At 56.0% G+C, this 12,457-nt stretch overlaps 1 protein-coding gene across 1 annotated transcript in view; it reads right to left on the bottom strand.

The window, feature by feature from the left end:
* Zcchc14 (zinc finger CCHC-type containing 14) overlaps nucleotides 1–12,457 on the bottom strand; it is a 67,635-nt gene that overhangs the window by 25,685 nt on the left and 29,493 nt on the right. The window lies entirely within an intron of this gene.

Genomic DNA, 12,457 nt, shown 5'->3' with positions numbered 1-12,457 from the left:
CAGATCCAAGCCACCGGATGGCTGCAGAGGGCGGAGCACCACGTCTTCTGCAGGGCGTAAAGGAAAGCCAGCATCTCACGCCTTCACACTCAAGAGCAACGGGATCCACCACTTAGGCGGCCAGAGGCTGGAACTACAGGTAGGACGCCCAGAACTATTATAAGGTGCCCAACAAGCAGGGCAAACACCTGGACGTGAGAACAGGCGGAAAGCCTCAAGACAGCAAGACCACAGGAAAATCGTAGAACTGGATTTTTTTCTTTAACTCGGATGGTGGTGGGAATAATGAGCAGCAAACAGACCAGATCCAGGACACATGCTAAAGGTGAAGGGGAGCAGGGCCCTCTCACTGCTGGAGAAGCTCATTTCCACCACGGGGAAGGGAGCCCAGGGTGGGCCTGAGGCCAAGGACTAGGTGGGATGCATCCCTACGCACACGCGCACACACACACGCACACACATACTCGCTCTGCCTGCAGCCTGGAGCAGCCCCTCCACTGCAGTGGCACACCAGAGCTGGCAGAAGGGCCCGGAACACCTTGCACACCAGAAAGCAAGGAAGTACCCAAAGAAGGACAGAACAGGCTTAAAAAGACACAATGCTTAAAAAGTCAGCTTGCAGGGGTTCCCACAGTCCAACTTGGGAAAACATCCACAGCGAAGGGAAACCCAACAGGCAGTGCCGGCTACAACCTTCTGAACTCGACAGAAGTCCTAAAACAGGCAGATGAACCCGCCAGTGTGGACCCACCACTAAGAGGGAGATGAACCCGCCAGTGTGGACCACTACTAAGAGCAGATGAACCGGCCAGTGTGGACCAGAGCCACATTCCCCAGCCCTATTTTTCATTTTATTTTGAGACAGGGTCTTGCTGAGTTGCTTAGGTCCTCACTGTTGCTGAGGCTGGCTTTGAACTTGCCATCCTCCATCCTCAACCTCTCATGTTGCTAGGAATACAGGCGTGTGCCACCATGCCCAGTGACATTGTCTTTCTTATAACTGAAATAATTTAGATAACAAGGATCACCCCAGACCAAACTTGCCCACTCTGGTACAGTCTGAAAGGTATGAATGTATTTCATGTTCTTAAAGGTTTTAAAAATACAGTAGTGATATGTGACTGAGGCCATGATGCACCCCGGTAATCCCAGTGACTCGGGAGGCTGAGACAGGAGGATGGAGAGTTCAAAGCCAGCTTCGGCAACAGCAAGGAGCTAAGCAACTCAATAAGACCCTGTCTCTAAATAAAATGCAAAATACGGCTGAAGATGTGGTTCAGTGGGTGAGTGCCCCTGTTCAATCCCTGGTACCAAAAAACAAACAAACAACAACAACAAAAACAGAACATGTGACTGAGTCCTAAAAGATCCACAAAGAGCAAAGAACTACTACCTTTCCTTCTCAGAAAGACCTGTCAACTGCCAAATCAGAGCATCGGGGGAGGCCAGGGACCAACTCTGCTCCCCCAAGGCTGGCAAACCCACGCTCCACGAGGACCACGGGAGCAGCTCCACGCTTAGAATAGCGGAAATGCTATCTCAGACTCAAGGGGAAGAAACGATTCTACCAGGGGAGGAAGGAGAGACACCAGAAAAAGTGCTTCAGGCCGAGCCTGGAGGAGGTGTGCACTCCCTCCCGCACAGACAGGGAGGCCGGCCAGCCAGCCATATTCTGGCCAAGAGAAGGCAGCGACAGCGAGGCCAAGTCTTGCGTGAGTGGGGCAGAGCTCACCCTGTATCCCATGGGTCTCGTTTTCCATCTTTTAGTTTGGGGCGAATTTCACATCCAGCAAATGCAAACGCCCTAAAAGTACAATTCAGGAAGTCTGGGGCAAAGGTCCGCCTAGAGCCAGGTCTCCCCTGCAGCCGGCAGGACAGCAGCCTCGAGCACTCCACTCCAACAACACAGGTAACCGTCCCCTCCCAGCCCAGCTCCACAATGCATCGACCACACCGCAGTCTGCTCATGCGTGGCCTCTCCTACTCCGGAATGGGTGGCTGCATCTCGCCTGGGGTGAGCTGAGCCTTCAAACTCGAGTACTGGTGGGGGCGCACACTTCGCTTCTCTGGAATGGCCCGTGGGGGTCCAACTACAGGGGCAAAGGAGCCCGGAGCCCCAGGGGCAGGGCCTGACCGGGCTGGCACACTGGGCAAGCACGTCTTGCTTTATAAGGTAGCCTCCAGCCGTTGTAAATGCCTGCATCCTCCTGCTCCCCAGGTTTGCATCAAGTTCCTGGTGTTGCTGGCCAGGTGCCTGCTGCTCCCTTGGTCATTTCTGTGGAAGCGACCATGCGGCACTGAGGCCTTAACGGGCACTTCCCTGATGGCTAAGGACGTTCCTTACCTCTTACTTCAAGATCACACCCTGACTCTCCTGGACAGAACTGTGTTGTGTCTAGGTCAACTGCACAGCTACCTGTGTCCCCAACACTCTCCCGGCCTGCTGGCCTAACCACTCTCTGTCGGCCTGCAGACAGCCTTACCACACACTCCCTGTGGTCACACCCACCCACCACCTTCCTGACCGCCACTCGGGCCTTCCTGAAACCCTCTGGGCTCTGGAGCAAGCTGCCCTGTCTGCACCCCATGCTCCCTCTTCCGCTGCACCCACCTTGGTGGCATGGAAGCATCCCTGTGCTCAAGAACTTCTGCAGACAGTCTGAATGACAAAATTTTACCAGCCTCTGGGCAAATCTGAAAATGGTTACTGTGCCTTCAAGCATGACTGATACTTTAGTTACAGAATTTTGGAATCAAAGTCATGTTCACTGTGAACTGGGAAAGTCCCCACGGTCCTGCGGTGTCCCACCCACTGTGGGTCTGGTGCTGGCTCCGTGCACCCAGCAGGGACCTCTGAGCTCCCCTCTGCCACATCCCACCTCCTCTTTCCTGTGGATTGGCCAGACAGGGGGGTCCTTTCCTTGGGATTCCTGCTGAACAGGGGTCTCCCTTGCTGGACCTGCTGCTGCAGTGTCTCCTGTCCTGTACTCTAACACCCTGGGCAAGCGTGGCCTCCTGACACCACCAGGATTTGGCTATCCTGCAATCACATGCAGGTCCTGGGAGCTCCTCCTCATTCCCCAGGGGTTCCTTGATTCCTGGGGTACGGCACTGGGAGGGCCCCAGGGGATCCCAAGTATGGTGTCCATCCAAAGGCCAGCTGTACTTCTGCGCCCAGGGCTGCTCCCTCTGTGGGGCTGCAGCTTTGCCTCCCTCTGCAGCTGCCCGTGCCGCAGCCCGGCTGCCCGTGTTTGCACTTGGCCTGGGACTCGCTGCAGCCACAGAAGGGGCACGAGGGCAGTGTGTGGTCCGCAGCCAAGCTTAGGAGGCGTCCCGGCTCCCACTCTCCCTCCTCCCGCCGTGAGGAAAGCCTGCTCTGGCTAGGCCCTGGTTTAAGGAGGACAAACCACCCTGGCTGCCACAGTCCAAGACCAAGACCTATGAGGAAGATGTCATCGTGTTTGCCATGACACCGCTAGGTATTCCCTCTCAGCAGAAGCTGACCAGTGCAGCCCACTCGCGTTTTACCCAGGTGTGGTCTGAGCGTCTTCCCGGGCTACCTGAAATCCTTTCTCTGGAACTGGACACACTTTCATTTCCTGCGAAGGTCAGACGATGACCGGGTGGAGGAAGGGAGCACACAGGTGGGGGCGATGAGGGGAATCAGAGCAGGCAGCCCCACTGCAGGGAGAGGCCAGGCAGCAGGCAAAGCCAGAGTCCTTGGGGGCTGCCTGCGGGACAGGAACCCCACCCAGAAAAGGCGCAAGGCCTCTCTCCCCAGCATGCTGGGGAGTTGAGCACACCCAACAGCCCCAGGAGGGGTCCAAACCAAGCAGCCTGGGCCCTTCCTGCATTCAATGTCCAGGAGGACCTGGTTCCAAGCCCATGGTACCCTCTGTGCTATGAGAGAAGCACACTGCTGCCCCCTTGGCTGTGCGTGTGAGATACGGAAGACTGACCCCAGTGCATGGTGCCTGCTGGACAAGTGCTCTGCTACTGAGCTGCACCCCAGCCCTTTTTATTTTAGACAGAGTCTCACTGAGTTGTTGAGGCTGGCCTGAGGAACTTGTGATCCTCCTGCACCAGCCTCCCAGGTAGCTGGGATTATAGTTGTGCACTACCATTCCCAAAGGCCTGGTATCAAGATAGACCCTAGACCTAGACGTGGTCTTGAAAGAGAATGTTGCAGAAAGCCAACGTGTACCAACTTGAAGGGTGAGCGAGGCAGGCCATCCCAGAAATACTGCTCTCATGGAAACGACAGTCGTCGGAAGCCAGCCTGTCTACAAAGGCTCCAGCGGACAGAAGGGATCATCACAATATCGACATCCCTCTTCGGGACTGTCAGGGAGGACTGAGCGAGGCACACAGGATATGCTGAGGGGAGGGGCGGGGAGGAAGGCCAAGGGCACCCTAACCCAGCCGCACAGGCACTCCTGAAGGTCTAGCCAGGGCACACTGGCCGCAAGTCAGACACAGGGACCAGGGCCAGCTCTCGATTTCAGCCCAGGGGTCTTTCAGCAGATAATGCTGTCGCCTAAGGGTCTGCTCTTGTAAATGTCTTCACTGGGATTTTCAAGAGCAGACGTCACACTGGGGCTCGGGGCGGATGGCACCTGTAGACAAGGAGTCTCTCTGAACACTTCCCCCGACACTGAGAGGTGGCAGCCTTCTCCAGGTGTGTCCTTCAGGGGCTTCCAGTGTGCTAGGGTTTAGGTGTGAGGTGTCAGAAGCCCACATGAGAGACAACAAGAACGTTCAGAGAGGAAACAGCTGGCTTAGGAGAGCCTTCACTTAACCAATCATAACCTTGGACCCTGAACGACGGAGTCAACTGACTGGGAACTGAACCTCTGAGACCATGAACCCCAGATAAACTTTCCTTCCTTTACGTTGTACTCGTCAGGTCTTATTGGTCATAGCAGTGAAAAAATCTGACTAAAACAGAAATTCGTACCAAGAAGTGGGGTTGCTGCTGTGACTAACCTGACCATGTATGTGTTCAGAAGTTTCTGGAATTTCTGGGAGGAATTTTAAAAAGTTGAGAAATGCAAGCTAGAAAAGCTTCCAATTGTTGTAAGGTGAACTTAGTGGGCAATTCTGGTGGGAGCTCAGAAGATGTGAATGCCAACAGGACTGTGGACAATAAAGACTGGGTTCATGAGGTTTCAGTGAAGGAAGACTATTGGAAACTAGACTAAAGGGCATTCATGCTACGTTTTAGCTAAGAAGTTGTCTGGATTTGCCCATGTCCCAAGACTTTCTCTGAGGCTGAATTTAAAGGTGAGTATTAGTTGATCTGGTACAGGAAATTTCAAGGAAGCAGAGCATTCAGGTGATGGTATGGGTATTGCTGGCACCTCTTAGCCAAGTTTGCTGTGATAGTCAAAAGTAATAAACAGCCAGGCACAGTGGCACACACCTGTAATTCCAGCACCTTGGGAGGCTGAGGCAGGAGGATTCTGAGTTCAAAACCAGCCGCAGCAATTTAGCAAAGCCCTAAGCAACCTAGCAAGACCCTGTCTCAAAATAAAAATTGAAAAGGGCTGGGTTAAGCACCCCTGGGTTCAATCCCTGGTACAAAAAAAAAAAAAAAAGTTGGGGGTGGGGGGCAAAAAAAACAAAGTAGGAAGATTTGAAAATTTTGAAGTTTGGCCACAAAAGTGAGGCTAAGAAAGTTGTGATTGTTGAAGGCTTCACAGCCACTAAAAGATGCTAAATACTTTACCCAGAGACAACAGGCAAGATGGCTTGAGGTCATCTCAGGAACTGGTAACGCCACCCTCATCTCAGGCTTGAGAAGAGACCAGTGGGCACCCTGTTGTCTCCCTGTGCTCAGCTCCCAGGAACGTGGAGGCTGCCTCAGCCACGGCCCCAGGAAGCCTGGCTCCTGCTCAAGACGGCAGCAGACCTCGGCATCACCACCTGGGGTTGGCTTGGCAGGATCGGAGGATGCTGGCGTCGGGAGTCAGGGGCTTCTACTGGGGTTTCAAAGGAAGCCTGAGAGGCAGGCTGAGCGCAGGAGGCTGGCGTCTCTGCAGCAGCCCCTGGGGGGTGAGAGGAGGAGAAGGAACGTGAAGCTGCACGGAGACCTGAGACAGGAACAGGGAGGCCACGGAGGGAAGCTGCAGGGACAGGAGGTGCCAGCAACAGGGAGGCCACGGAGGGAAGCTGCAGGAAGGGAGCGGACCAGCCGAGACCCGGGTCACGGGGCAGAGCCGGCCAGCCCCGTGCAGAGGGATGGCAGGCCTGTGCCCAGATGCTGGAGGGGGACTCATTTGGACTCCAGTCCTGCTTTGCTCCTACCGCTTCTTTCTGTGCCCCTATTTCTCTGTGTGGAATAAGAATGTGTACTCTGTACCTTTGTACGTTGGATACACGTAGTTTGTTTTTTATTTTTACAGGATCTCGCGCTGATGGCCTCGAGTCTCGGTGGAGACTCTGAACTTGGATGTCCGGGCAATGCTGAAAGTGCTAAGACTAAAGGGGCTGGGCTGGGGCTCAGCAGTAGCGCACTGGCCTGGCATGTGTGACGCACAGGGTTCGATTCTCAGCACCACATACAAATAAAGAAAATAAAGGTCCATCAACAACTAAAAATATTTAAAAGACAATGAATCAAATGTATTTTGCATTGCGAGATGGGCATGAGCTTTTGGGGCAGGGGTGACATGATCGATATGGTTTAGATATGAGGTGTCATACAAAAGCTCGCGTATGAGACACAGCAAGAGTATTCAGGGGAAATGACCAGATCCTGAGCGTTACGACCCCATCAGTGGATTAATTCACTGCTAAGGACTAACTGGGTGGTGACTCTAGCCAGGTAGGGTGTGGCTGGACGAGGTGGACCAAGGGGTGGGGGTGGGGGCACCTGCCTTTGGGATTTATATTTTGTCCCTGGTAACTGTCCCTCTCTCTGCTTTCTGTGCCATGTCCTGAACTGCTTTTGTCCCTCACAGTGTCCCATCATGATGCTCCATCTCACCTCAGGCCAGAGCAATGGAGTCGGCTGACCATGGACTGAGACCCCTGAAACCAGGAGTCCAGATCCACTCTCCCTCCTCTGCACCGTCCTGGTCAGGTCTTTCCGGTCACAGTGGCAAAAAAGCTGACTGAACACAAAGCTTCCTGGTGAAGTATTTGAGCTGTACAGGCCCAACAACAAGAAACCACCTCCACCATCCCAGAACCAAGCCCCAGAGGCCACTCTGAAGGCGGTAGGACTGGAGACAGAGGAGGAAGAAGACACAGAACCAGCACCAAATGCCCCTCCCCAGGCACCCCAACTCAGGGCTGTCACATGTGGGTGCGGGAACTGCTCCCAAAGCCCTTCCAGAAGCCTCCTGGGGGCCAGTTTCACTTAAAAGTCAAAGTATTCTGAGAAGTCTCAGCTGAAGACTGTTCCTGAAATCTCGTCCCTTTCCCACTTCCACGTGGTGGGGTGTGGGAGTCTCGGGCAGGCAGCTCTTCGGCCGCCCTCACTATGCACTGAGGAAACCGACCCATCCTCGTGCGTCTTGCCAGGACACACCAGGTCCCACCCAAGCCCCGCATGGCGCGCTCGGCGTCTTGCCATCCCGCAGCCCTGCACTGACTGGGCGCTCGGTTCTCCAGAGATGGCGGGAGAAGCCACGGAAGTCCACAGTGTGAAGAGAAAGTGAGAAGTCACCCTGAGGGGCATCGGGCGACTGCCTTCTCCCCGCACGCGGCCAGAGACACGGTCTGGACTCCGGGCCTCAGCAACGTCACTTAGCTGTTAGCAGGACAAACGTGCTACTCAGTACTCGTAAGTACTAGGCACAGTGTCAGCCAGAAGCGACACAAAGTCGAAAGGTCCCCAAAAGCAAGGCCTACCCTGACTTCAAAGAGAAGGGCCTGCTGGGGGCCGGGGGCCAGGAGCACAGGGCCAGGCCAGGGCAGGACACTGTGCTGCCCCATGAACACGAGAGGCAAGTGTCACACAAGATGCGACTGGGACGGGAAGTCGAGAGGGAGACAGGCAGCAGTGTGGTGGCATGCAGGCTGCAGCTAGCCCGGGACCTGCCCGCAGGTCCTCCCTGCACACGGCCTTGGGCACCGCCATGAGCGCTCCGCGCCCCACTACCTCACCTAAACAGAAGGCACGCTGGCTCCCTCCTCCCAGGACTGAGGCCCAGACGTGCACGCAGGGTTCCAGCTGCAGGCAGGGGCTGCCATGGCTCAGAGGTGGCCTGGTCCCTTTGGAGAGGAGCTGGGTGGGACAGGAAAACCCGCAGGCGGCAGACGTGAAGGAGGCAGGGAAAGGAGCAAGCAGCCTGTGGGGCCAGACCTGCCAGGTCTCCTGAGGACGAGACCCTCAGGCAGGGGAGCCAAGCTGCCTGAGGGCCCAGCGCGGCAGCAGTCATGAGCACTGCCCACTCCTCCAGTGCAGTGCTGGAGGGTCTCAGCTGGACTCCAGACCCCAGCGTCCTTAGACAAGACCACTCAGAGGGACTGGGAGGGACAGAAGGGAGCTCAGGGCCACTCCATCGGGGGTAGACAGGAGTGCCGGAGAGAAAGCCGAGGGCCAAGAGGAAGGGCAGGCACAGGCTTTCAGGAAACCAGGGGCACAGGCCCAGGGACACTCGCACGTGGGGGGCAGAGTTAGGGGAGGTCGCAACGTCAGGTGAAGACCCACCAGGTGTGCCACCAGGAGCCGCTGCAGCTCTCCCTGACAGCAGCGCCAGAGGCCCACGTGCCGGCGTGGGGTAGGCACGTTGGGCCCCAGCCCTCTGGGGTTGGTGACACCACACGGTGGAGAAGACCCCACGGAGCCAAGCTGCAGCTCAAAGAACAGGAGAGACTTTGCTTGCTATCTACCACATGAAAGAGGGAGTTTTGACCTTGTGCAGCCAATATCCCCTGCCCTAAAAAAAAAAACACCCTGCAGGAGAACCAATCAGGGCCCACAGCGTCGGCCACTTGTCACGTGTAAGGAGTCCACCTGCAATCACTGACCAAAACAGGAAAGCTCAAGAGAAAAGCAGTCTCTGTCCAGGGACACTGAGCCCGACCACCCAGCTGCTGAAGGTAGCAGGCCAGGGCTGGAAAGCGGTGATCACCACCACGCTCAAGAACCTAGAAAATTTAAAAAGTGTGACAATAAAGAAATGGATAGGAAACGGCTCAGCCTGGCACGTGTGAAGCACTGGGTGTGATCCTCAGCACCACATAAAAATAAACACACACAAAATAAAGGGAAAAAGAGTTTAAGAAAGAAAAAGACAGGAATCTCAGCAGAGGAACCAAAGCTCCACGAAAAGCACCCAACAGAAACTCTAGACTGAACAGCACAGCAGCCGGCGTGACCCCACCAGGCCCCGCAGCAGGCCGCACGAGAAAACAGCACGCGCCTCCAGGGTGGACGGGCTGGGAAGGCGGCAGGCCGCAGGCGTCTCGCAGGGTCTAAGAGACGCCGCCAGCTCCTCACGCCTGGAACCGGAGCCTCGGTGAAGAGGGGAGCCAAGCGAGCGAGCAGGATTTCAGGATGGCTGAAAGCTGCCCCAAAGTCAGTGGGAGACAAGAAGGAATGACGACAAGAACGCCCTCTGGGGATGCTGGAGGCAAGCCAGACCGGGACGCGGCAGCGGCCAGGGAAAGAGCACGTGGCCGTCGCCACCAGCAGAGCTCTCGACAGAGGCGGAGGAGAGCGGGACACCCACGCGAGGTCTCCGACTCTCCACCCAGCATCTCGCCCTGGGCCCAAACGAAGTCACAGAACAGAGACCATCTTAAGTAGGTGAGCACTGGAGGGCCAGGCCAGCCAGCTGCAGGGACAACAGAGCCCCAGCGCCAGGAGGCGGAGGGCGGCCCAGCAGTGAGCAGACCTGCACCTCCTCCGGGTGCGCGGAGCTCTAGCGCTGCACCACACAGCTGCGGCCCCGAGGGCAGGCCACGCCTGGCGCCCTGGGCCCATCTGTACAGCCTGGGCAGCTGGAGATGTGCACCGTGCCCGGCCAGCACAGCTGGGCCTCGCGAGGACCCGTCTGCTCCATGGAAGAGCCCAAGTGTGAGGTGAGGTGGCCTCATCCCTGTGCCTCTATTCACATTTTCCTTAGGGAAGCTGAGGAAGCAGTCACTCAAACAGCTGTGTCCTATGGCTCCACGAGGACCCGGGCTGAGGGAGGCTGGCAGGTGGGGAGCACTGGCTTCGATCCTCAGCACCACATAAAAATAAATAAATAAACAAAAAATAAAGGTAAAAGAGTTTAAAAAAGAAAAAGACAGGATCTCAGGCACTGGAACCTGGGACCGGGTGCCCCTAGCAGCAAGGCAGGCCAGCAGCCTTCAAAGGTCAGCGACCACTGCCCAGCACACACACGGCCCTGGGCTCATCCCCAGAAATGCAAAAAATTTAAAAATGGGGGAAAAAAATTAAATGAAGGGGCTAGGGTTGTGGCTCAGCAGTAGAGCATTTGCCTAGCACCTGCGAGGTGCTTGGTTCGATCCTCAGCACCACATAAAAATAAAGGTAGTGTGTCCAACTATAGCTAAAAAAAAAAAGAAAAAAGAAAAAAAATTTATATGAAAATAATAAGAAAAGTAAAGCGAAGTTCAGTAGAACTCACTGCAAAATGCTCTGAATTTCCTTTGTGTGTGGAAGTCCCCAGCACAAACCTGAACAGAGAAAAGAGCAACTGGCACTGCAAGGTCCTCAGCCCCCACCTCACACGGAAACCGCATGCTGCTGGCCAGGTGGCCCCAGATTGCACTCTAAGTCCTGGCCTTTAGGACTGCGCTGACCTGGTGGAGGTGGTCCTACACAAGCACAAGACAGCCACGGTTCAGGCTGCAGGCTATCTGCTGTTATGACTGCGCTGTAACAAACGCAAAAGTCTCAGTGGCACAAAACAAAACCAAACGCCTCCGTGTGAAGGTACTACCCCCAGACCGATGCCCCGAACTGCAGAGCCTTCGGAATTCCAGCTTTCAAGAAGGCAGAGGGGCCCGAGAGCACAGAGCCCCAGGTACGCTGCCCAGGGCCTGGCTGACTGCTGGATGGCAGGAGGGAGGTCACAGGTACCCTGGGTCCAAAGAGCAAAGCCCCAAGATGTCCTCCCTGGGTCATTCTCCAAAGAGTCTCCTCCTCAGGCAGAGCTCTGGGCTTCCCTGACAGCAGACGACTGAGCTGGGAAACTGACCCCAGTCTGCAAGGTCCTCCCAGGCACCCGCTCAGCACGAGCACAGAGTGAGCTGTGGCTCTCTGCAGCGGCAGCTGGTTGCCAGTGGGTACCATCTGCATGGCGAGAAGCAAAGGGGAAAGGTCACAGTTCACCCCAAATGGGAGCGTGGAGCATAAGCTCTGGCCTTGCCTCCCAGCTTTCCTGTGGCCCGGCTCCCGTCTGTGACGTGGGATGACAGCCTCCTCAGGGACTGCGGCTAGAAACAATGTGTGGTCAGGGTGCCAGGCGATGAGAAAGGTCCCGGAGCCAGCCGGGTGGCACCTGGAACCTGGGACCCCGCCTGCCTCGAGCAGCAAGCCAGCCCCCGACCAAAGCTCCCTGCTCTGCCACAGGGAAGGCGTACCAAGGTCTGACTTAAGTGAAGCCTATCACTTTAGACTTCCAAAGAGGCAGAGAAAAACCCAAACACAAGCGGACACAGAGAAGACAGGGAGGAGGCCGTCAGCAGTGAGCTGCAGCCGACAGCAGCGAGGTGGACCGCGAGGGTGACTCAGGATGCCAGGTTCTGCCGGCCAGGACCTGGGGCTGCAGGGGGGGATGCTGTGGAGTCCAGCGGCTCCGAGCACTTCTGTGGAGGGACACGAGAGCCTCATCAAGATCAGCCTCCAGCTCCTGCCCTGCCACAGCTGCTGTCGGGACTGGCTTGTTCCCATGGTCCCTGCCTTTCGGCACCAAAGTATCAACACAGCAGCCATATTTTGAAACTATATGTCTTTTTTTTTTTAGTTGTAGATGGACACAAGGCTTTTATTTTATTTATTTCTTTATTTGTTTATAGTGGTGCTGAAGACGGAACCCAGTGCCTAACACCTCTGCCACTGAGCCACACCCCAGCACGAAAACTATGTATCTTTTAAAAACCCAACTACAGTACAGAAGCAGCCACCCTCCGACCCCAGGCCGCGGCGTGGGCTCCCAGGCTGCACTACCGGCGGGCAGAGGCGGCGCTCCAGGTGGCCCGTGTCCTGGAAGATGCGCAGGAGAAGGCAGAGCCAGTGCAGCCGCTCCCATGCTGGCTGCCCGGGTGACTCTCCATGCCGGCTCTGGAGTGCCACTCCATCACCAGGATGAGGAGACACAGGAGACTCTCGGCCAAGGGTCACAGTCTCTCAGGAAGACAGCAACTCAGACGACTGTGACCAAAGGGCTAGGACGTGGCTCAGGGGCAGAGCAGCTGCCTAGCACACGCAAGATGCTGCGTTTCCCCAGCACCACAGGAAAGTGAGTGAAAGGCAAAACTAGACCACGCAGCT

Source organism: Marmota marmota, unplaced genomic scaffold, assembly GCF_001458135.2.
Source record: "Marmota marmota marmota unplaced genomic scaffold, marMar, whole genome shotgun sequence".
In the NCBI taxonomy this organism is placed as follows: domain Eukaryota; kingdom Metazoa; phylum Chordata; class Mammalia; order Rodentia; family Sciuridae; genus Marmota; species Marmota marmota.
The sequence above is the reverse complement of the archived record's forward strand: the minus strand, read 5'-3'. Positions and strand labels throughout refer to the sequence as shown.